General features: G+C 35.0%; 1 long non-coding RNA gene across 9 annotated transcripts in view; it reads left to right on the top strand.

The window, feature by feature from the left end:
- The first annotated feature begins 5,475 nt into the window (after positions 1-5,475).
- Positions 5,476-22,071, top strand: part of LOC144305908 (uncharacterized) — a 108,085-nt gene continuing 91,489 nt past the window's right edge. For 2 of the 9 annotated variants that reach the window (XR_013372938.1, XR_013372933.1), the window contains exons 1-5: positions 5,479-5,739; positions 12,720-12,793; positions 14,894-14,993; positions 17,927-18,164; positions 21,922-22,032. This is a non-coding gene — a long non-coding RNA (uncharacterized LOC144305908). Of the gene's footprint in view, positions 5,740-12,719; positions 12,794-14,893; positions 14,994-17,926; positions 18,165-21,921; positions 22,033-22,071 lie in introns of all 9 variants that reach the window. The other 7 variants (XR_013372939.1, XR_013372934.1, XR_013372937.1 and 4 more) reach the window with 6 other exon arrangements.

Below are 22,071 nucleotides of genomic sequence, written 5' to 3'. Positions count from 1 at the left end.
TTAATATACAGACAAAAATCCAAAGGGAGTATAAAGAAGAGGAAATGTTCAGAAAATACCTGGCTCTAGATTTCTAAAGTGAATTTAGGATCAAATTTTTAACAGTAACTTTCCTATTTGCTTAATAGAAATTTACTATCTATTGTAGGTGATGAACTTCATACTCATTTACCCAGTGCACCTTCATTTTGAAACACAATTAGAGAAATGTGGATATAATTTAATCCCATGCTTAAAATAAGCCACATATGCAATAACGTACCAACCACAAGTTTATGAGCAAGATCCATCAATTTGCTAGACAATATGAAATCATTATATTAATATGATATTCATTTTCTAAAGTTGATACAATTCACCTATTTTCCTTCTTGTGACCAGTAATGTTATCATATTTCTCAATCTATAAGTACATCAATTTGTTATTCAAATAATTCTACTGCTATTGCCTGTCCTCTGAATGATTTATCTAAACAATATAATTCATTAAAAAAAATACATATATTTAAACTTTTTTTCAGTTGTTATCAATACATACAATAAGATGTTTTTTTGGTTTTTATTTTGTTCCAATTCCCTGATCAAATCATCTTTTTGCATTTCTTTCGATCTTCAGTTTAACATCAATTTTAATGCTTAATAACAAACAAAGCAAATAATTCTCTCTAGCTCTACTATAAATTTCATGTTATTTTGTGATTATTTCTGTGCTGCTGTGAAAATAAACAAAATATTCAGCAAAAATTAAAGTTTAAACAGTAAACTATATGAAACAATAATGAAAAAGCAATTTTGGAATAAAACTAAGTTATTTCAACATATTAATCTAAATAATTTATTTAAAATTTGAAAACCAGCAATAGCAAATTTCTTCAAATAAGACATTCTGGGATCCAGAATTATATTGCTGTTATAAATACATAGGAAACATCAAAGTAAATAAATTATCTAATTTGTTACCTATGTTTATGTGAGACAACTTTTTGTTACCCATGTTTATGTTTTAATTTTGATTAGGGTTGCCAAACATTTGAAATATTCACTAAAATATTAAGACTCATAAAATATATTTTTAAAGAAAACTGTTAGGTTGGTAAAAAAAAAATACTTGAAATATTTAAGTCATATATGGCTCCTTAATATTTACACATAAATATAAAGCCGAAAAGTAGATTGACTAGTAAAATCTCCAGGTTTTAAACACATGATCGTAGACACTAAACAAAAATAAATTAAACTTCTGAATGTTACTAATTTGCATCATTGTCATACTTTTATGATAATGACTCAATCTCCTCGTTCTATCTCCGATGGCAGCTGTTGTTTGAGAGACTATTCCTACAGCTTCCTAAGTACCTGTGCTTTCCTGGCTCTAGAAGCTACTGCAGGTAGGGCTTAGAACAGGCCAGAATAGTTGGTGAGTTCACATCCTCAGAAATAACTTTCAAAAACTGAGGACACACCAGCTTCCTTGCTCCTTGGTGGGACAAATTTGAAGTGTGTTCTGCAAATAGAGTTTTAGGATTTTCCTATAAAGATTAAACTCAGTTGGATACCCTGATCATGAATGCCAACTCCTCTGACTTTCCCTCCCTTCCTGGACTCCACCTCCATTTCAGCTCTTTGGAATAATATCCATAATACACTCCTTATCTCTTATCTGAATTCTCATTAGGGTGCTTTGTGATGAGGTATAAGTGAAAAGAAAAGCATTGGCATGTACAGGGTCTAACACCTGAAAGACATGAAGGCCAATAGAGTTAAAATAATTGGAGATTCAGTTCTCTTTTTTAACTACTTTTTTTTTTAAGACAATATTCAATGGTCAGCTTCAGCCAGCATTTAAGTCAAAAGAGATCCATGGCAGCAATTAAAGATACATTATTTCCTGCTGCTGGTGTACAGATCGTACTGGAAATAAAATTGAAAATTTAATTGTAAGAGTGATAAAAATTACATAGAAAACACTCACCACCTAACAATCACTTATGCTAGAATCAAGGCCTGAATAGTGAGGTAATGAAGGACTGATGTCCTGAGGACTGGGATGGGGACATTTGAATGAATTCACTTGAATAGCTAAAACTCCCCCCAATTCCTGTAATACTTCCCGGCTGTCAGTAGCAACCCCTTCCCTTGCCAGTGGAGACTACCTCCCTGACACCACCACCACCACCACTACCACCACTACCAGCGGCTGGTTATTAAGGAAAGACAGCACCTGATATGAATGCCTCAAAAGATGATATTCGTCTGCATCAAGTGTGTCTTTTCTTTCTCAAATTTTATTTCCAGACCAGTTACTACGGTCAGTATTCAGCGTGGCCTAAATCAAGATCGCGGTACAAGGAGAAATAGATTTTTAACTCAAAAGAGCTGCTGAACCTGCAAATATCTATCAGCAGGAACCAAGAGCATATATAGGCATGTCTACTGAGGGTGCTGAACCAACACAGGCCAAATATAACATTAACATTTGGCAGGACACTTGAAGCTGATCCTAGTATGACGTTGCAATGGCTCATTTTAGTTCACAGAAGATGATACAACCGTAGCTAATAAGGTGGAGTTGGAACTGCCTTGTCAGAGTATTAAGAATGAGGCCAGAGAGCTCAAGAAGTGGGGATACCAAAGTGGGTTAACTATGTAAGACCAGGGAATCAACTGGGTCATAGTGTTCCTGGGTAACCCCAAAAACACTCTCTTCACTGAAGTGATATTGTATACTCTAGGTGAGTGGAATGTTGGTGTTTTTGAGATTCTCAGTAGGGCTATCTTCCAGAGTCTGCATACAACATGCTTCTGTGAACTGGCTCCTTTCTTTCCGTGGGGTAAGAGGGTTCTGGGGTATCAGAGGCCAAAGAGTGATACTTAGCAATCAGAAGCCAGACAGCAAGACCAGAAATGGCAAAGGGTTTTAAGACCTGAAGGGAACTTTGGCAATGGCTGATGTATGGTTGTTTTCCAGAGGCAAATTATATGGGCAGCCAATGAGGATATTTTCTGGCTTATAAAGATTTTGCTTATTTATTTGACAAAGTGAGAACAAGAAGGGGCAGTGGCAGGTAGAGAGAGAGGGAAAAGCAGGCTTCCCACCCAGCAGAGACCCCAACGCAGGGCTTGATCCCAGGACTCTGGGATCACGACCCGAGCCAAAGGCAGATGCACAACCAACTGAGCCACCCAGGTGCCCTATATTGTCACTTATCAAACCAGAATGTTTAACAGTGAGCTGAACAATGATATCAAGTGTTATAATGGAAAATCATTATTCCTCTCCATATTTTCATATCTAAACCTATCAACTGAAGTGGAAACCAGATGTCCCTGAACAGGGATCCAAAAATGCCAAGGGTAGGCTTAGCAAGGGAAACTCCAAGAAAATCTGAGCAATTTTTTAAATTGGACAAATTTTGGATATAATGGCAGTTGGGATGCCATAAAAAATACTCTGGACCACTTTATACCAAAGTAAAAAGGGAATAAAATAATTTTGAATGTTAAAAGAACAAAGAGAAAGTCAGTGTATGACTGTGGAAGGCCTGGAATAAGATGAATAAGGTAGGGTTGAAATTATGCGGACCTCTTTACAGCAAGACAAAAAGGCTGGCTGATATCTTAAACATGATCAGAAGGTCATCAGCAAATAAACAGATGACCTGAATTACATATCAAAATATTACTCAGGGTGCTGGAAATATTTTATGCTTTTGTAACAGGAAAGATCTTTTTAAGAGTTTTTTTTTTTTTTTTAAAAAAAGCAATAATAATCTCTAAGTGAAGACAATAAAATACTGTCTTACTTTCTTTAGCTTCCATTATTTCACAATGCAGAGAAACTTAAAAACATATGATAGGAATCAGGGAACTCTAGGAAACTACCCAACCAACAAGAATTACTTATCCTTCTTATCAATGCATAAAAGCTGTGGTGAATGAAGTTCTACCATTTTTTTTTTCCCAAAACTCTACTAACAAAGGTTTTAATTTTGTATTTGGGTGCAGCATTGCGGGAAGATATTTTAGCTGTATCTGTCAAAATAAAACCAAACTTTTCACTTATCAATTCCATCTTAATAAATACTCTCTAGAATTTTATTTCAGTTTTGGGTGTACTAGTTGGGATTCAAAAAGAAAAGCATAATTGCCATAAGTGATAAAGAATGTAGGAATTATTATAGGAATTAGATTTTATAAAATTACGGGAGCTGAAAGACAGTGTGTGGAGCTGTTAGCTCTGAGTCCAGTATCAATCCTGATGTACTACAGATTGGTCTGAGCAACAGTCAGGAGAGCTGGCTAGAAGAAGAGCAAAGATTCATAATGTCGCCTGAAACATACTAAGACACACCGGGATCATCCATGAGGACAGCTGAAATCAGTTGGAATACAGAGTGAAAAACCAGAATCTGTGTCTATTGCCAACGTAACATGTAGTGATTAACCTCGAGAAGCAGCTGGCATCCTTTGCCACAGAGCTGCGAGCACACTTAGCTCAGGTTTGTAGAAGTTGAAGTAAGATGTCTGGTGGTAGCTGGTTGATCTAGATCAGCAAAAATATAAACAAGAGGTTAGGCATCTGACACTTGGCTCCTTGCTTCATTTTTACCTTCCAAGTCTTGCACAAGGAAAGGGGTTCTGCAAACACAGTTCCAGATTAGCTAAGTAGACTCAGAACAAACCAGTACAATGATCCTTTGCTTTTTTTTTTTTTGGCGGGGGTTGGGAAGTGGAAGGTAGAAGAGAAGGAAATGGCTGATCCTTTTCCAATTCCCCTGACTACACTGTGATGTCTTCCACTTGAGATAGAGCCTCTATCCAAGCGAAGCCAATCAGATGTTCCCTACAGTCAGAGGAAATGACTCTTCAACACCGGGGGGAAAAGGGGGCTGTTGGGGATTTACTAGCCTTGTCAAAGTTTTCTTTCGATATAGTCTTGTTCTAGTTCCTGCTCTGGAACTGCATTAATTGCTGCTTTTCCTCCAAGCAGCTGATTGACTTCATGAGTCTTCAATATACTTCTAATAAATTCCCTTCTACGTATGGGAAGCACAGTAGGTTCTACTGAGTGAAAATAAAAATCCTTAACAAATACAAGCCCACATGTGCACAATTAATATACATATATTAATTGCAGTATGGTTTATGATTAATAGTAGACAATATATATGCCTAACAATAGAATGGTAAAATAAATATACTACCATAAATTAGGAATATATTTTATTTATCTATTGGTACATTAGAGCAAACACGTCTATGTAAAACACAAAAACAAGAAAACAAGCATCTATTTCTCCCTAACATGTCTGAGTTTGCTCATATCAGATCTCTGTTTCAGACTGAGGACCTAGGGATTATAAGGGATTCACTTCAACTGTGGGTCTACTCCACGTGTCACACTGAGATCAAGTAGAAGAGGCAGTGGGTCCCTGAGGTATGCTCTTGACATCACAATGGCAATGACATATTGGAGTAAGCCCCACCACAAAAATGCTCTGCTTTTATCATATGTACTACTATCCCATCGGCCACAGCAAGTCACACAATCAAGACCACAGTCAAGAGACTGGAGAGTATGTTATAATCACCGTGAGGCCAGAGCAAGGATGGGGACCCAAAATTCTATTTGAGGAGAGTTAAGATTTGAGATCAATAATTCAGTCTACCACAGATTACAATGAAGTTTTTAAAATTATGAAGTATGTCTACACATCCTATCACAGAAAGATCTCAAAGGTGGGTAAAGTTGAAAAAACAAGGTTCAGAAATACACGAATAATATTTTATGGAAAATATGTATATGTTTCCTTTCAGATCCAAATACAAATAAAAAAGGTATATGCAAAAAATGTGCATAGTTATATAAGGATGTCTATTGACCGTGATTATTATTACGTCTGCCAAGCACACAGTTGCTTTGAGTGGGAGTTTCACTACATAGTTTGGTATTAATTTGTATAATTTTATAAAATACTCTAAAATTTTTAAAACAGAGAGTCTCAAACTCTGTCCTTCGAATAGACTCTGTCTACTATATTCTTATGCAGGTCACAGTGTCAATCAAGTGAAAATTGAGAGGAAATTATTACTCTGAAATCCTCAGGCTATCTGTATCAAAAATCACATTTATTAATTTATGGCTCCCATATTATTCCTAGGCCCAAGAATAAACAAGTTCAGTCATCTTAGTCACAGAGCCTTCTCATATATGCCCTGTTTTTCTTCTTTCATAACATTTTTCATCTTACTTTTCTTATTCTTAATCCACCTCCTTATTGTCATTCATCTGGATTTCAAAGAAAATAATCTTTAACCTAACAGTTCATCTGCCTCTGCTCAGGCAGAGGCAGATGATTAATTAGTCAATTAATCAGTCATATCATGACTGAAGAAAAAAACAATACTATAAACTTTCATTGCTTCTATGTTATGCCTTTTTAAAACCAAGTATAATGGCTTGATATTCAAGTTTATTTAAAATTTGGCAAGTCCATCTCTTTTCTGCAAATGTGAGAATTACATCTCTTTTTGTAAAAATTGTTAAATATAAATATGTATCTCCCTCTGCTCTCCTGCTTCTTAGCATAGCCTTCTTTTTAATCAGGTATTTTGTTTTTGTTTTTCCTTATTGATGCATAAATATATCGTGTACCTTGCTTTAGGTTACGGTCCTTTCCACAAATTCCCTCTTTTTCCCCTTCGTGTAATCTAAATTATCTTTTAAAGTCGAAATTAAACTTTATTTTTTCCAAGAGACTGTCTTGAACTCCAATGGCATAGTATCCAATGGAGTGCAATATGAAATTTGCCTGCAATAATATGCTAGTCTTCTCTTTTTAAATCATTTATAAACTCACTGTAGGTAAGAATCACGTTTCAACTCCACCTGTATTCCTTATGACTGAACAATGCTGATTACTTAGTATATGCTGGATAAAATGTCATGGATCATCATTAGTCAGGCTAATTATTTACTTTCTATCAAACAAGAATTCAAGTTGTGATTTGCCCCTTCGGTGTCTTCTTGGGAATCATTCCCATAGTTATACTAATGCAGTGGACTGAACAGCTGTGAATCATTCTCTTACCATAAATCAACATTGTTGCCATTAACTCAATATATGTAAAGCTAAACAGAACTCCCAATTAAAAAAAGGAAGAATAAGTTGTTTTATATTCCTGACAAAAGAAAAATTCCCTAGATTTCTAATAGCACAATAACTTCTAAAGAAAAAAAAATAGTGTAAAATAAATCTAAACAATTTGTAAAATTTGTGCAGGTTCTAATCACATGATTTTTCTTTAACTTTGAGAATTCTTCAATGAAGGAAATAAACTCAGGAATATTCCCAGATTTATTGTATTTGTGTGATCTAAATGTCAACATATTTGGTTGTATTCTTAAGTGAAACAATTCATTAATATTTTCTTCTTTAGAAATGTTAAATGAATTAGGTAACCCAGGGTTATATTCACATATGCCTGTTTCTGAAGATTTTTCCCCCACTTTTCTTGCTTGCAGAGCATTCTTTTTGGAAACAACTCATTTAAATCCCTAACCCTTTTCTACCTGAGTCTCTTTTCCTTTCATTTATTCTGCATTGTTTTTTTTTCATTTATTTAAATTCACTTTGCCAATATATAGTATAACACCCAGGGCTCATCCCATTGTTGTTATTAGTATTGAAGCTATCCTTTGTAGGATTCTTTTGTATCTCTTACTTCATTTGAATCAATTCACATTTTCTTCCCAGACATTTATCTGTCGTTGTAGTTAAATTCCTTGACAGTGAACTAGTCTATTTTCTGTTTAGTTTGTGGGATTTTTCCAGCAAATTTCAGTACTATTTATAGAAAAACAAGGTATTTGCAAATACCTTCTATTTTTCACAGGAATATAATCTTAGTATTGCTTCTAGAGGTAACTGCAAACGTGATCCAGTTTTTACCTATGTTTTTCACACCATTTCACGTGTCATGAAATAATGGGACAGTTTATTAAACATATCTACTTCTCCTAGTGATAACATTACTGAGAATGCCCCCCAAATAAATAAAACTGTACGAACTAAACGTTTAGCAACAATGATGAAGGGAAGATCAATCATGCACCTAAAAATATATGCCTAGTAAGGAACTCTTATATATCCTTTTAGTGCAATATTCTGACAAAAAGGCAATACCATTTGATCTAAATTCTGGGCTACCTTGGAAATGAAATGAGTTTTATTCATAATGATATTATTCTACTACATAAACAACTGTTTTAAACAGGTGAGAAGCAATCTGACCGCTTCAAGCCATCTCACGGTGTGTGGGCCCACTGGTGCAGCCTCACTTAACCAGCCTGGGTCAAGTCCTCAATTCTGTCGTCTGGAAAGACAAGTTCATTTATTCATCAAGAGTTATCTAGACACTACGAAACAAAATTATGCTAACAAAACTCAAAAGAAACTGCTTTCTCCAGTCCTTTCTTCTGTCATTCTATCCCCCATTCCTCCTGTTCCAGTCAGGTTAATTTTCTCATTGCTTTACAAATGTATAAGCTCTATGAGTCTATGACTTTTCTCATGCTGTATATTTGTCTAAAATATTCTTCTCCATTCTTTCTGCTGAACAAACCCTTACTCATACTTCCAAACACCTGCCTAAATGTGAACCACACTGTGAAACACTTTTACTTCTTCAAAAAGATATATTATCTCTACTCTTGATTCTTTCCCAATATGGTGTTCATTACTTATCATGTTGGACCATAATACAGACGTACTTCTGACACGTGGCCTGGATGTGTTAACTTATAAACAGAGTCTAATTACATTTACATTTAACAATGAGAACAATAATTTTCAGGGACTTGCATTCTTTCCTCTACCATAGCACACTACTTTTCCCAGTATCAAGATTCTGATATATCAAATTTTCACCAACATGGTTGGGCGTCATGATCTACTGGGACTTTTATAGATACAGCTAAGACCCATAAAGTTCTAGAGAGTACTAAAATGATCAGTAGTCAACTTATAGAGATACTTGCCATATATTATTTGTAAAGCAATAAATTTGCTATTGGCCCATCGTCCCCAGTACACAGCATAATCTACTATAGTGCTCTTCAGTTGAAATTTCCACAATGACAGAAATTTTCTGTCATTGTTATGGTAGCCACTAACTACATATGGCTATTGGATATGTGATATATGGCTAGTGCAATGTAACTGAATTTTCAACTTATTTAATTTTAAATAATTTTAATCAAAATTCAAAGAGCCATATGTGAATCATAGTTACCAAGGTAGAAAGTAGAGCCTGTAGATTCAACCTTGGTGTAGCTAATAATATAATGTCTCAAAAATATAAGATGTTTCATAAAAGAAAACATTTACAATAGATGTGTAAGAACAGGAATTCAAGTAAAAAACTAAGCCATAATGTTTAGAAAAGGAATAGGAGTGCAAATCATTTAGCAAATATTGTCAATTAATCACCATAATGGGTAAAATACATTAAAAACAAAATTTGTACACGCACACACATATACATTAATACCAACAGGATTTTTTACTTGAGGAGTTCATAATCTAAAAGAGAAGCATTTTTTAGAAACAAATACTGATTTTGAGGTTTTCCATATGTTTATACATACTATCCCCAATTTACTCTTAGAGCACTTATTTAATTTCTGCCCTAAAAATTTTTCCAGAGGTAACTGCAAATGTGATTCTAAATTTTTCTGCCTAAATTTTTCTAAAAGGAGATTCTTTGCTTTAAGGGACCACTAAATTACATTATTTGGAAAATAAAACTCAGATCATTCACTAGTATACTGATAAATTATTACAATGAAGAAGTCTGAATGCACAAATGCTAAGAGAAGAATGGTTGTTCTCTTGCTAGTGTTACTACATCTAAACATTTTAGACTATATCAGCTATTTAAGATACCAGAGGATCACATAGAATAATAACTTAATGGTTTTCTGACAATTAATCTAAACATTTAGATTTTTTAGAAATTTTCTCTGGAATGTAAACATATAAATATATTTGAGCAATTGGGTATTTTCTAAAATATGTAACAAAATACATTTTGTTAATATTTTAATTTATGCATAACAGAATCATGCATAACATTTTTAATGAATACTAGTTTTTGACTTAAAAACCCAGAGCAAATACTTTTCTATATAATTACACATTTATAAGCTTCCTTTGATGAAAGTGTATTCATTTGGTATTTGGATCTTTTTTTTCTAATTCTATTTTATAGTCTGCTAGATAAATCCTCTTATTCATTTGTTTCAATGGAGCTTGAATAAAGGTCATTTAAACTGGCTCACCTTTCTTATCCTCCTGTGCTTTCCTATAATCTCTACATCCATTGTAAAAGGATCATAGCTTCCTTCTCAATATACCTTTTCAGTATGAGAAGAAATATTAACATTTCATTAAATAAACCTGAGCCTATTAGACTTTAAATCCACACTTGTGTGGTTGTGTGTGTGTGTGTGTGTGCATGTTGAATTATTGAGTTCTTTTGTAAACTCCAAGCAATCTTACTGAACTTGCTGGCTATCAATTATTTTGCAATTCTGATATGCAATGAATACAGCACATAAAGTTTAAAGTTTAGTATTTATGATGGGAAATTCTTCCAAAAGCAATGTTTTTAATATCATAAACTGAGATCTTCAAGTCAGGTCCCCAACCCCTGTTGAGTTCCCTGACTTCTTTCTTTACAATGATAATTCTCGGTAATATTATTTTTCCCAAAATATAAAATTGAGTTGTTAACAATTAAATATAATGTCACCAAGGCACAATAAATAACGAGACCCTTTTCCCCACTTTAGCACAAGAAAGCAATATGATGCCTTTTACTTGTGATATTTATAATGAAATTCTTACTTGCTATCGTAAGACCAGTATATGCTCTCAGTTGTTGTTATGAGAAACCAATACAGGTGCAAACTAATCAGTTCAGATAATTTATTGATCATGCATAGTGTGTGCAAAACTGCAATATATTCTAATGAGAAATTTAGGCAGGACCAGAACAAGTCACCCCTTCTCCTCATACTCAATTTCTAGGAGTGGCCTACAAATTCTATGCTGCTTTTATCACAAGAAAAATTTGCCTTTTAGCTGAATTGTATAAAAAAATTCCTATAAAGTTAGAACTTTACTCATTCAAAACTATCAGTGTCAGTTCACTTTATTGTTATCTCCCAGTTTTTGAATGCTATCTAGTTTCAATTCTCCTAAATACAAAACCTTGTTCAAATGTTTTATTATTAGCTATACTAATAATCAGATATCATTAAAAAAACCACTGTCACCTGCCCAATAATCATCTCACTCCTCATCTTTGCTAACAGAAGCTTGGTTTATTCACTCTCTTCTGAATAGACTTGTCCCTCAGGGGTGAAAAATATCCCCAGAGAATGAATTATGAATGGTTTAAGCTAACATAGTTGGTTTTATAACTCTTATAAGTTCAGACATATGGAATCGTTCTAGTTAATGACATACATAGAAAAGACTCAGACTGTTTCCTCTTTAACTGTCTTTGCTAATTGCTCTATGAATGTGGGATCCTGGGAGCTACGAAAGGCATCTTTTGATTCTGAGTAACTAAAACTAACATGCTGAGAATGGCAGAACAGAAAGATGGAGAAAAATAAACTTGTCATTTATGATTTTGTGAAGTTTATGAATCATGTAAAATAGTATATTGTCTTTGTTTAAGGTAATTGGCTTTAGCTTTATGCAGCCAACAGTATTCTGATTTATATAAATATTCATTTGTTGTACACTGTAGGTATACCCTGGATATCCTGTCGAGTAACTCATCCATCTTCTCACCTAGAATGTTGACCATTTGAACCAAGTACCTTTGATTTTGCTTTGTATTCCAGAAATGATGTTTCTACTAGAAACATGGCTACCTGGAGGGCACCTGGGTGACTCAGTTAAGCACTGGACTCTTTTGATTCCAGCTCAGGTCATGATCTCAAGATCATGAGATAGACCCTCATGTTGGGCTTTGTGCTCAGCATGGAGTCAGCTTGAGATTCTATCTCCCTCCCCCTTTGCCCTCCTCACCCCCTTGCTCTCTTAAAAGAGATGAAAGAAAAAGAAAAAGAAAGAAAAGAAAGAAAAAAAAGAGAAAAGAAAGGAAAGGAAAGGAATAAAGAAAAGAAAAGAGAGAATGCCTACTAGAGTGTTAAAATACTGACCACAGAACTGTCTATATTTAAAGACATTTTAAAGTATTTCCAGATAGGATAAGACTTATAGCTCTAATGCTAGCACTGTCTTGAATATCTATAACAATGTACAACCACATTTAAATTCAGATAAGTTTCTCTTTATCCATATCCTATACACTCTAATATTATGTACATTTTACTCCAATCTTAACACAAATGGCTACTCTTCATCCCACATGTTGGTTGTTATAGACCTAATATATTATAATGAAAGATCTAAAATAAAACCCGCTTTTAAACCTCAAGTTATACACAAGTTATACAGTTTTAGGAAACAAAGTCAGTGAGTCTAAACTGATTTATTAGGTATATTTGAAAGTATAAAGAAATTCTCAGGCAGAAAACATTTAAAAGCTAAAAACTTCCCAATGTGCGTAACAACTCGTATGGTGATTCCCCTTGATGACTTGTGGTAAAAACTTTTTCTGTTGTATTTATCATACAGGTGTGAGCTCACAACTGGAAATTCCAATTCAGAAGATTTAGCTTTGGTATCTGGATTCTAAAAATGCTACTTAGGTAATTGTGATGAAAATTTCCTTTGAATACTACCCAATAAACCCTTATAAACATTGAGAGATACTCTATAAGCCAGCAGTACTGAATATCAAAAACAACTATTCAGAATAAACAGAAAGGAGAATGATGATATTCTCTGAATAGGTTACTAAAACTGAATTCAGAGAAGCTGGTTATGTTGTTTTCTTACTTATTTGTTCTGTTTCCTTTATCAATAATATATGCATTTCCATTTTGTTGGATATAATACATCTGTCTCATTATTCTTTGTTCTTGGAAAAGAAATGATTCAAAATATCCATAATAAAATCTATAGTGTCCCAGAACCATATATATATATATATATATATGCATATATTGTTTTTATAGCCTGCTCTATTGGCTGCAGGTTTGTTTTGTTTTATTTTGTTTTGTTTTTGGTGAAAGGTAACAAATAGAGGACAAGATTTAATTTATATTTTGGGTTTAAATAAAATGAAGTGTCTAGGTTAGATTCACATCTTTAGAAAAGGAAACATTATCTTGGAAACAGACCTTACAGAGAGGGTCTAGCCAACATCCTGTCTCAGAACAGTCTATGCTGCAGAGTGGACAAGTAGTCCCATGCTGTTTCCAGATTGCTGATAATGCTTGCCAAAAGGATAGAGATATTTAATTGTTTTTAAAATATGCCAAAATCTTCTTTAACTAATTAGTTAATTCTAAAAATATTTCCTCAAAATATTTAAGAAAACAAAAAAAAAACAAAATAAATTCAATGCTGAAGCTTATAATTGCAGTGATAAAAGCAGTGAAAGAGAAACACAAAGCGCTATGAACATGTATTATAAAAAAGTTAATCCAATTGAAGGGAGGTAGTGTCTGGGAGTGTTTTATCAGAAGGTGATATTTCAGCTGAGATTTGAAGGATGAACAAGAGATGAGAAGATAAGGATGAGGGTGAGGAGTGGGAAGAGCTTTGCAAAGGCAAGAGAAAATACAAAGGCTCTGAGGTAGCGTGAAACATAGATCTGAGAACATGAAAAACTGAGGAATAAACAAAAACATAAGGGATGAAGCAATGGGGATGAATTTCAAAGAGTAAATTTTGAAACCTGTTTATTCCAACAGTTTTTGGAACTCATATTGACTGAGAGAAGCATTTGGACAGGAAGAGGAGGAGATTTGAGGAGACCAGATTGTTAGCTACTAAGGTAGCATGAACTATGGTATTAGCAATAGAGAGAACATGCAACTTAAAACCAACAAGAGTTTATTTAGATGGGATGTGAAGTGCAGGAGAAGGTCTCTTCCTTCCATAATTAGACAAATGTGTATGCCTTTCACTGAAATAGGGAACATAGGAAAAGGACATATTTGAAAGAAAACTTTTTTGGACACATTTGCTTTTGAGAGTCTTTTGAAACATCCAAGTGGAAATGTCAGGCCAACTTTTGGATATATATGTTTAAAATTCAGAAAAGACAAAGATCCAGCTAGGACTGGCGTATCAACAGGAAGTGAGGAAATGGCATGGATGAAATTGATAGAGCACCTGGGAGGGGTCAAGGATCAAGGCTGGATGCAAGATTTAAACTTATTAAAAGAAAGTTTGGCAAAAAAATATTACTTGAGGAAACTCACATATTCTATATGTGGAATTCAAATTGATTACTGTTTGGTTAAACTAAACAAAATTACCAACCGATTGTTGAAATATTTATTCATAAATAAAGGTGGATATGGTATTAAATACCAGTATTTCCTTACTGCATTGGTGAGAACTATGAGCAGGAAGTGGCCTACAAACTGCTTTCATTATTTTTGTCAGATCCACGCATACTTTTCCCAAATTGAACATACCTAAACTGCTTCTTTGCCCTGTATCTGTTCATGTCTGTCAATGTCAGATAGGTAACCTCATTTTACTGGAGATAATATGTTGATGGAAGAAAAATATCATTCTATAGGTCTTCAAATGTTCTAAATTCATTTTTTAATTGAATGATACTATTCAATTTACTGATTGATACTGAATAGTATCAATTTACTGATACTATTTAGCTATTTCTATTTCAATGTGAAAATTCATAAATTTATGAAATACTGTAAATTCTGCAGGTGTGACTCTCCACCTATGTCTTCTAACTTGAAAGTGACTATAAGTATCACTCTGAAAATATCTTGCACCCAGCACCTTTGGAAGCTTCGCTGATTTCAGGTGGGTACAAGGTTATTGTTTAGATTAAACCCTGAAAAAGACTTCCTCATTATTCAGAAACTTATCTCTCTATAAAACTATCATAATGTTATTTGCCTAAAACCAATAAAATGCTATATGTTAATTATTTTTCAATTAAAAAAGGGACAAAACATTCTGATTGCTTCCTTTCTCATGCACCAATGACCTTCAAGTTCAGAAACTGGGATGCAATCTCCTATTTGCTATTCCACAGGCTGTGAGAATTTTTTTATGTGAGTAGAATAATATGTGGCCAATAGTAAGGATACGATAACTGTTCGAGAAAGAAATGAACAAACTCTTCTCACACATTTTAGAGTTAGCTGTTACATCACTGCCACCACTGTTAGGTGTAGGTAAAATACAAAACTGCTCCATGCCGTGAGAGCAGGATTTTTCTGTATTCATGTCAATTAGCATACTTTTTAGATAACATTCATCCTGGTGTATGTGCAAGACGAATCATAAATCTTTGAGTCTGATTTTGGTTACTGTGATTCCTGAGAGGCTGTGGGAAATTTTATCACAAAGAAAAACCACTCCTACCCACTGCCTCTTGACAAACTCATGGATATTTGTCTATCACCTCCAGTAGTCTAGATGTTAAATTTTCTTTTCATTCTAGCACAGTGGAACCACTCTTTAAAATTGCCATGAATATTGGATTAGCTAATACTGGATCATTGCTCCTAGGAGAAACACAGAGTTAGGTTTTGGAAGCCTCTGATCACAATATTTTGCTAATCAATCAATATATAACCTTATTTTTGGTGTGTTTCTTATTACATGTGTATTGTTGATTCACTAACATTGAAATCATGGCCATCAACACATTTAGGCATAATGCATGTCTACATTAAGCTGACCTAACACATGAACCTTCTCTGTGGGCACATCACAGTCTTCCTATACTTCGGGACACCAGTCAGCACACCAGAGTATGCTTGGAGGACACCTCAAGCAATGAATCATCAACAGAAAGCACAAAAATGCTAAGACATCACACCACCACAAGGACACTCATTTATAGTGTAGGAGCTAACCCAAGAAGTCAGTGTCTCCCCGTGCCTTGCCTGACTTCAGCTTGAAATGTGCACATCAACTCAACTTTTGCCTTGCTCTGCACGTGTCCACACATATCCGCAAATGACCTCAAAAGCATTATGGATATTGACTTTGGGGTTACAAATAAACTTCAGTACGCAAGCTAATTCACATATACAGAATCCACAAGTGATGGGATCCACTATATTTTGGTGGGTCACAAAAGGTGTATCTTCTCAAAAATATTAATCAGTGGCCATGTTATTGAAAGACAGGAACATGGTAACTAATGATTCATTGGTCACATAATAATGAAAAGAAAACATTTATTAAATATGGAAGAGTAAAACTACCAGTAAAACTTAATTATATGTTGATTTTGATAGCTTTATATCAAATTGAGTAAAAATCAATTGCAACCTTAAGGATTTCCTGAAATAGCAAATATAAGGTAAATAAAACTGCTGATTCCCTCCTGGTAGGCTTTCTACCAACTAAATGACTTCAGACTTCTGCCTTTGTACCTGACATTAATTTCCAGTATTTTAATATTAAATTATAATGTTTCTAATATTTTAGAAGATTTGTCTGCTATGTTCCTAGACATAGGTATTATGTATTTTATATTAACCCTTTTGCATATATTTAAATATCAGGCACAATATTGTATCTAGAAGGATGTTGACAGGTCAACTAACCCTACTCTACACATCACATGAGAGAAAACTGAGTCCAAGAAAAGTTAAGTGATGAACATTTCCACACAGAACTTTAAAAATTCATGACTAAATATGTGGTCAGCTTGACAATAAAACATTTTATCTTACATGGACGTTTTTTAAATTTTGTCTATAGAATATACTAAATTATCCTTGGTTTAAAAGCAAAACTCAAATAATTCAGAAGCCAAAAGCAACTCTAAGCCTATCATTCAGCTTTTGAAAGTACACTATGATTCAAATAATTCCCATGGTATTCTCTCTTGTTTCCAGGTTCTTCACCTGACATTTCTGGGTTTTTTCCTTTTCAATACACATTTTTCTCAGTCGTGTATTTTTAATGCAGAGCTTTCGCTTTGAAAAAGCACAAACTGGAACAAAGCAAGTTCATACTCCCTAAAAGATTGGATGTGAAAAATAATCATGGGTGACTGCTTGGTTTACCTTGAAAATATACTGAGAATAGAGTTCTACTTTCTGTTCATTATTAGTTGCAAGGTGACTCTGAAATAAATACAGGTCTCTTACTTTCTCATACGGTCTGGTGGTGTTGCAAAGAAGTTTTTTGACCTTCTGATGCATAATAGTAAGTTGCAGACACACAGGAGTTATAAAAAATGTTTGCTAAATGATTGTTAAATGGCTGAATGGTGGCATTGATTTAAATAAGACCTTGAAGTACTTTTATAGGCACATCTGGTTTTCCTTCTCCATCAGCTTTTTTAATTCAAATTAATCACTTGAGCCACAACCTGCCCAAATTAGCAGAACGTCTAGTTTCCCATTCTTGAGACTTAAAACTTAAAAAAACAGTGCTGAAGTTTTAATCAGCCCAAAGCCAATTTTGTTCCCAAACACCAGGAAGAAAGAGATCTGCTTCAGAACCTTAATAATCCTAATACATATACCCATGGTTAGTTGTTCTTGCATCTTGTACTGCCACATGGGTCACATTTAATACCAGTGCTACTCCTTTTGATATGTATCTATTCTTCCATAAACCTTTTACTAAGCCATATTCCCTGGGAAACATAGTAGTGAGTGAGGAATGTGATCCTGCTCCCTCGATTGGCTGAATCTTCTCTGGTGGGCACTAAAGTAGGAACATTCCAGTGCAGTTTCACATCTCACCCTTGCTCCCGGATACAGCCTCACGACGGGATGTCTCCGCCAGCCACGAGGAAGACCAGCGTTAGCCACAGTCTGGGACAAACCCAGCTCACCTGTGCCGCCTGTCGGACCTTGATATGAAGCTGAAGACACCAGCCAGATTCCCCTTTCTGTCAGGATGAGTTCCCCAACAGAGAACTGGGTGTCTTTCCAGCCAGTCAAATTAAGTTGGGATCATCTCCATCAGAGAGATCATAAAAACACTGAGCTTCAAAAGGTAATGAGGCAGAGTCTATCTCCTTTCCTTCTAAGGAAGTTTCTTTGCGTCAATACAAAAATAACTAAAAAGACCATCACAAATCATAAAAGGTCCATCACGAAGGATTCCTAGGGCAACAGGATTGATCATCCTTAGATTTACACAACAAATGGGAGCATTCAAAATTGCTCTTCTCTGATCTGTCCTTTGGATGACTCCTTGTGTCCAGCTGACAGAAAAAAAAAAAAAAAAGTAGAAAACTTTTAAGTGACAATCTCTTGAAGCCCTGCTTATCTCAGCACCCTTCATATATATTATGACACAGGTACTCAGTTGTTCCAAGTCTGATTTTTCCTCATAACATTCTCTCTTGTTCTCCTCCTCTATCTTCACTCTAGACCAAGTCTTCATCAGTCTGTATCAGCATTTTTTGCCGGGGCGCCTGGGTGGCTATTGGTTAAGTGATTGACTCTTGATTTAGGCTCAGGTCATGATCTCAGGGTCCTGAGATCAAGCCCAACATCAGGCTCTGTGCTCAGCCAGGGATTCTGCTTGAGAATTCTCATTCCCTCTCCCTCTCTCTCTGCCCCTTCCCCACTACCCCCTCTCTCTCAAATAAATAAACTTAAAAAAAAATTGTTGCTAATATTTATGTTACCTTTCATTGATAACAAAGCATTTTTGTATATCTTACCTCACCATAATCTTCTCCACCAAACTGAGAGAATAGAAACAATGACACTAAAAATGCTTCTACTTCTACAGAAAATCTGCAACCTACCTCCATCTGCAGCCACATTTTCTAACCTCCTTCTGTGTAAAATTTATAAAACCAAGCTCTAATAAAGCTTGCCTAAAAACTGAGAGGCATAAATTCTGTATTAACTATAACCTAGAATGGAAGGTGACACATGATTATTCTGATGATAATGAAAAACGCAGGATTTTAATTAAAAAATAAATAATATTTGAACATTTATAATATGTCAGACATTGCTATATTATTGTCTCATTTGATACAAGTAACCGTAGGAGGTATATGTCATTATATCTATATACAAATCAGAAAACACATATTTGAAAGTCAAGCCTAAAATTAGGCCTTCCCTGAGGTTAGAGAGATTTTCCTGTTGCCCTTGACGGAGTCAGCACCTATGAGTTCTACAGCAGCAAGAAAATGGATTTTACCAATAAGCATGTGAGCTATTAAGAAGACCCTGAGACTGGAATGAGTCCCCAGGCCTATAGACCCCTTGAGATTTGAACAGGGGACCCAAATAGTTTGTGCCTGAACTCCTGACCCACACAAAGTGTGATATGATAAATATGTTTTATTTTAAACTGTTAGATTCGTAGCCATTTGTTTTGCGGCAATAGAATTAATACATCTGCCAATGTTCACACATCTGGTGGGTGTGGAAATCAGAATTTGAAGCCAGGGCTGCCCAATCCAGATCCCCAAAACCAACTAAATGAATAAGTGCTATCACTTACATTTGGTAAAAGAATGAAGAGAGAGAGAAAGATGACAGATAAATGACAGGTACATATGCCGTTGGATAGATAGAGAAGATAAACATTGTTATCTAACCTAGAAATACAAGACTTCCAAGCCTCTAATACATTTAAAACAAAAACAAACTAAAGTCATCAAAGTTGGAGATGTAAAAGCCACAAAGGCTATTTTTTATCACTGACATAAGTTCTAAAGGGGTCATTTATACTCTAGAATATGAAAAAAAAAAAAAAAAAGAATGCAAAATTGCCAGTAATGGATAATGCCTGTGAGGACATTATATAATAAATGTTAAAAATGAAGTAGAAGTGAGAATCTCTTTCAAGTCATGCTTTGAAACCCTAAGCTAATTTTTCTCTAAACAAACCTGACTTGCTTGACATTTTAGTTTTGAGAAGTTTTATTTTTCCTAGGCAACTCGGATTTATTGTTTCTCTTTCCCTGAAAAGCCATTAATTCTTGGCTGGTGGCCCTGTTGCAGTGCTTATTGGATGTGAGCACGGAATTCAGAATTAGCCAACATAGGTTCACGTAATGCTAACACTCGCTGGCATATGAACTTAGAGTATCCTTTAGCTACCGAATTCTCACTTTCTCTTAGTAAAATGGAAATAATAACAATCCCTACCTGTCCATGTTGCTATCATTATCAAATGCCACAGTGTCTTTAAATTGCTTAGGATATGTCTATGGCACTGAATGCTCATAAAGAAGTTTCTTCTGGGTATTATTTTTATCATCAGTAGCTAATTAATGTTCAGACCCGAGGACTGAGAGCCATCGGCATGTGCGAGAACAGTTACAACAAAAACAGCTGAAGTCATAATGACTTCAGTATCAGAAATTATCATACTTCTCAGGTAGATTTAAAGATCTCAAGAGCAGATTCATGTTTAACAAACATCTGCTATGTGCTAGGAACAGTGGCAGACATTCACATCTTGTGAGTCATTTTCTTAATCTGCACCCAAACTCTCAAAAGCGTGCATTAATGCTTCATTTTCGCATGGGCAAACACCTATAGATAAAGAGCCCTCGATGATCTAGGACAAAGTACAAAACTACGTTTTTGTTTGTTTGTTTCTGCTGTTTACACATAGCGAACAGCAAAGCTCTCAACTAAAATTAAGATTTCTTTTCAGTATCACTCCTAAAGCAGTGTTTCTCAAACTGGTAGCACAAGCAAAGCAATTGAAGTTATTGCCAGGTTGCTGTGAAAAACGTGTTGGATCACTTCTCCGCTGGCAAAGCTGAGCAAGATCTGCTAGGCACTCAAAGGTAGCTCTAGAACTTGCTCTATCAGGGCTAGGCTCCCAGGCCTTCAGGCTGGTCCCACACTAGTGTGTTTGGACAATATGCAAATCAGCCAAAAAAGATGACATAGACAGATGGTATGAAGGAAAGGCAACCTGACATACAGAATTATACAAATGAGTGGCATATAACACCCTGGTCCATCAAGCAAGAATGAAAAATTGAAATTCAGGTGCATGTCCAAATTTATATTATCTACATGTCCATAAATGCAAAGACAGACAATGAATGGTTTGAGACTAAAGAAATAACTGGAACCAGTGAACAATAATTGAACGAGTAAGTGGGAAAGTATTTTGGAACCTATTTGAATGAATCTGTATCATCACAGGAAGATTGAGAATGACAAATGAAAAATGTCTATACCTGAGTATACCATGCACCATACCTTAGTATATATTGGTGTGACTCATGCAACATGGCCTAAACCACATATCCAGGCAAAACTCCGTGCTAGTCTATTCAAGACATATAAAAACAGTTATAGTCATTTCCAAATGCCTAATATGACCCTCACTCGGAAGTCACTATTTGGAACTGTGTTCCCTCTGCTGAGGTTTAGGGGCTAGAAACCTCTTACCTCCCATAGACAATGTTCGTTCTTTCTGTACATCTTGAATGTAGTAACCTAAATTCTTCATCCTTTGGATGAGTAAACCTTATTTGATTTATTCGAATACCACCTATGTCTGCTCTTTCTATCCATATATTCATGCCACTGACATTTGTCAAGAGAATCTTTGTTCAGAAATATCATTCTTAAACTGGTTAATATTCTAATATCTTACATTAATCTACAAGGGAGAATTACTGAATACTTTTAAACACAGAGATATTAATATTTAATATACAGATATATACATATAATTAAACAGATACACACACAAATTTATTTTTCATTGAGTATCTTTTTTTTTTTTAAGATTTTATTTATTTATTTGACAGAGAGAGAGCGAGACAGCGCAAGCAGAGGGATCCCGACTCGGGGCTTGACTCCAGGACCCTGGGAACATGACCTAAGCTGAAGGCAGATGCTTAACTGACTGAGCCACCCAGGTACCCCTTCCACTGAGTACCTTAAAAGCTTCAGTTTTG

Source organism: Canis aureus, chromosome 36 (assembly GCF_053574225.1).
Source record: "Canis aureus isolate CA01 chromosome 36, VMU_Caureus_v.1.0, whole genome shotgun sequence".
NCBI lineage: Eukaryota > Metazoa > Chordata > Mammalia > Carnivora > Canidae > Canis > Canis aureus.
Note: the sequence above shows the minus strand (reverse complement) of the source record. Positions and strands in the feature narration are given on the sequence as shown.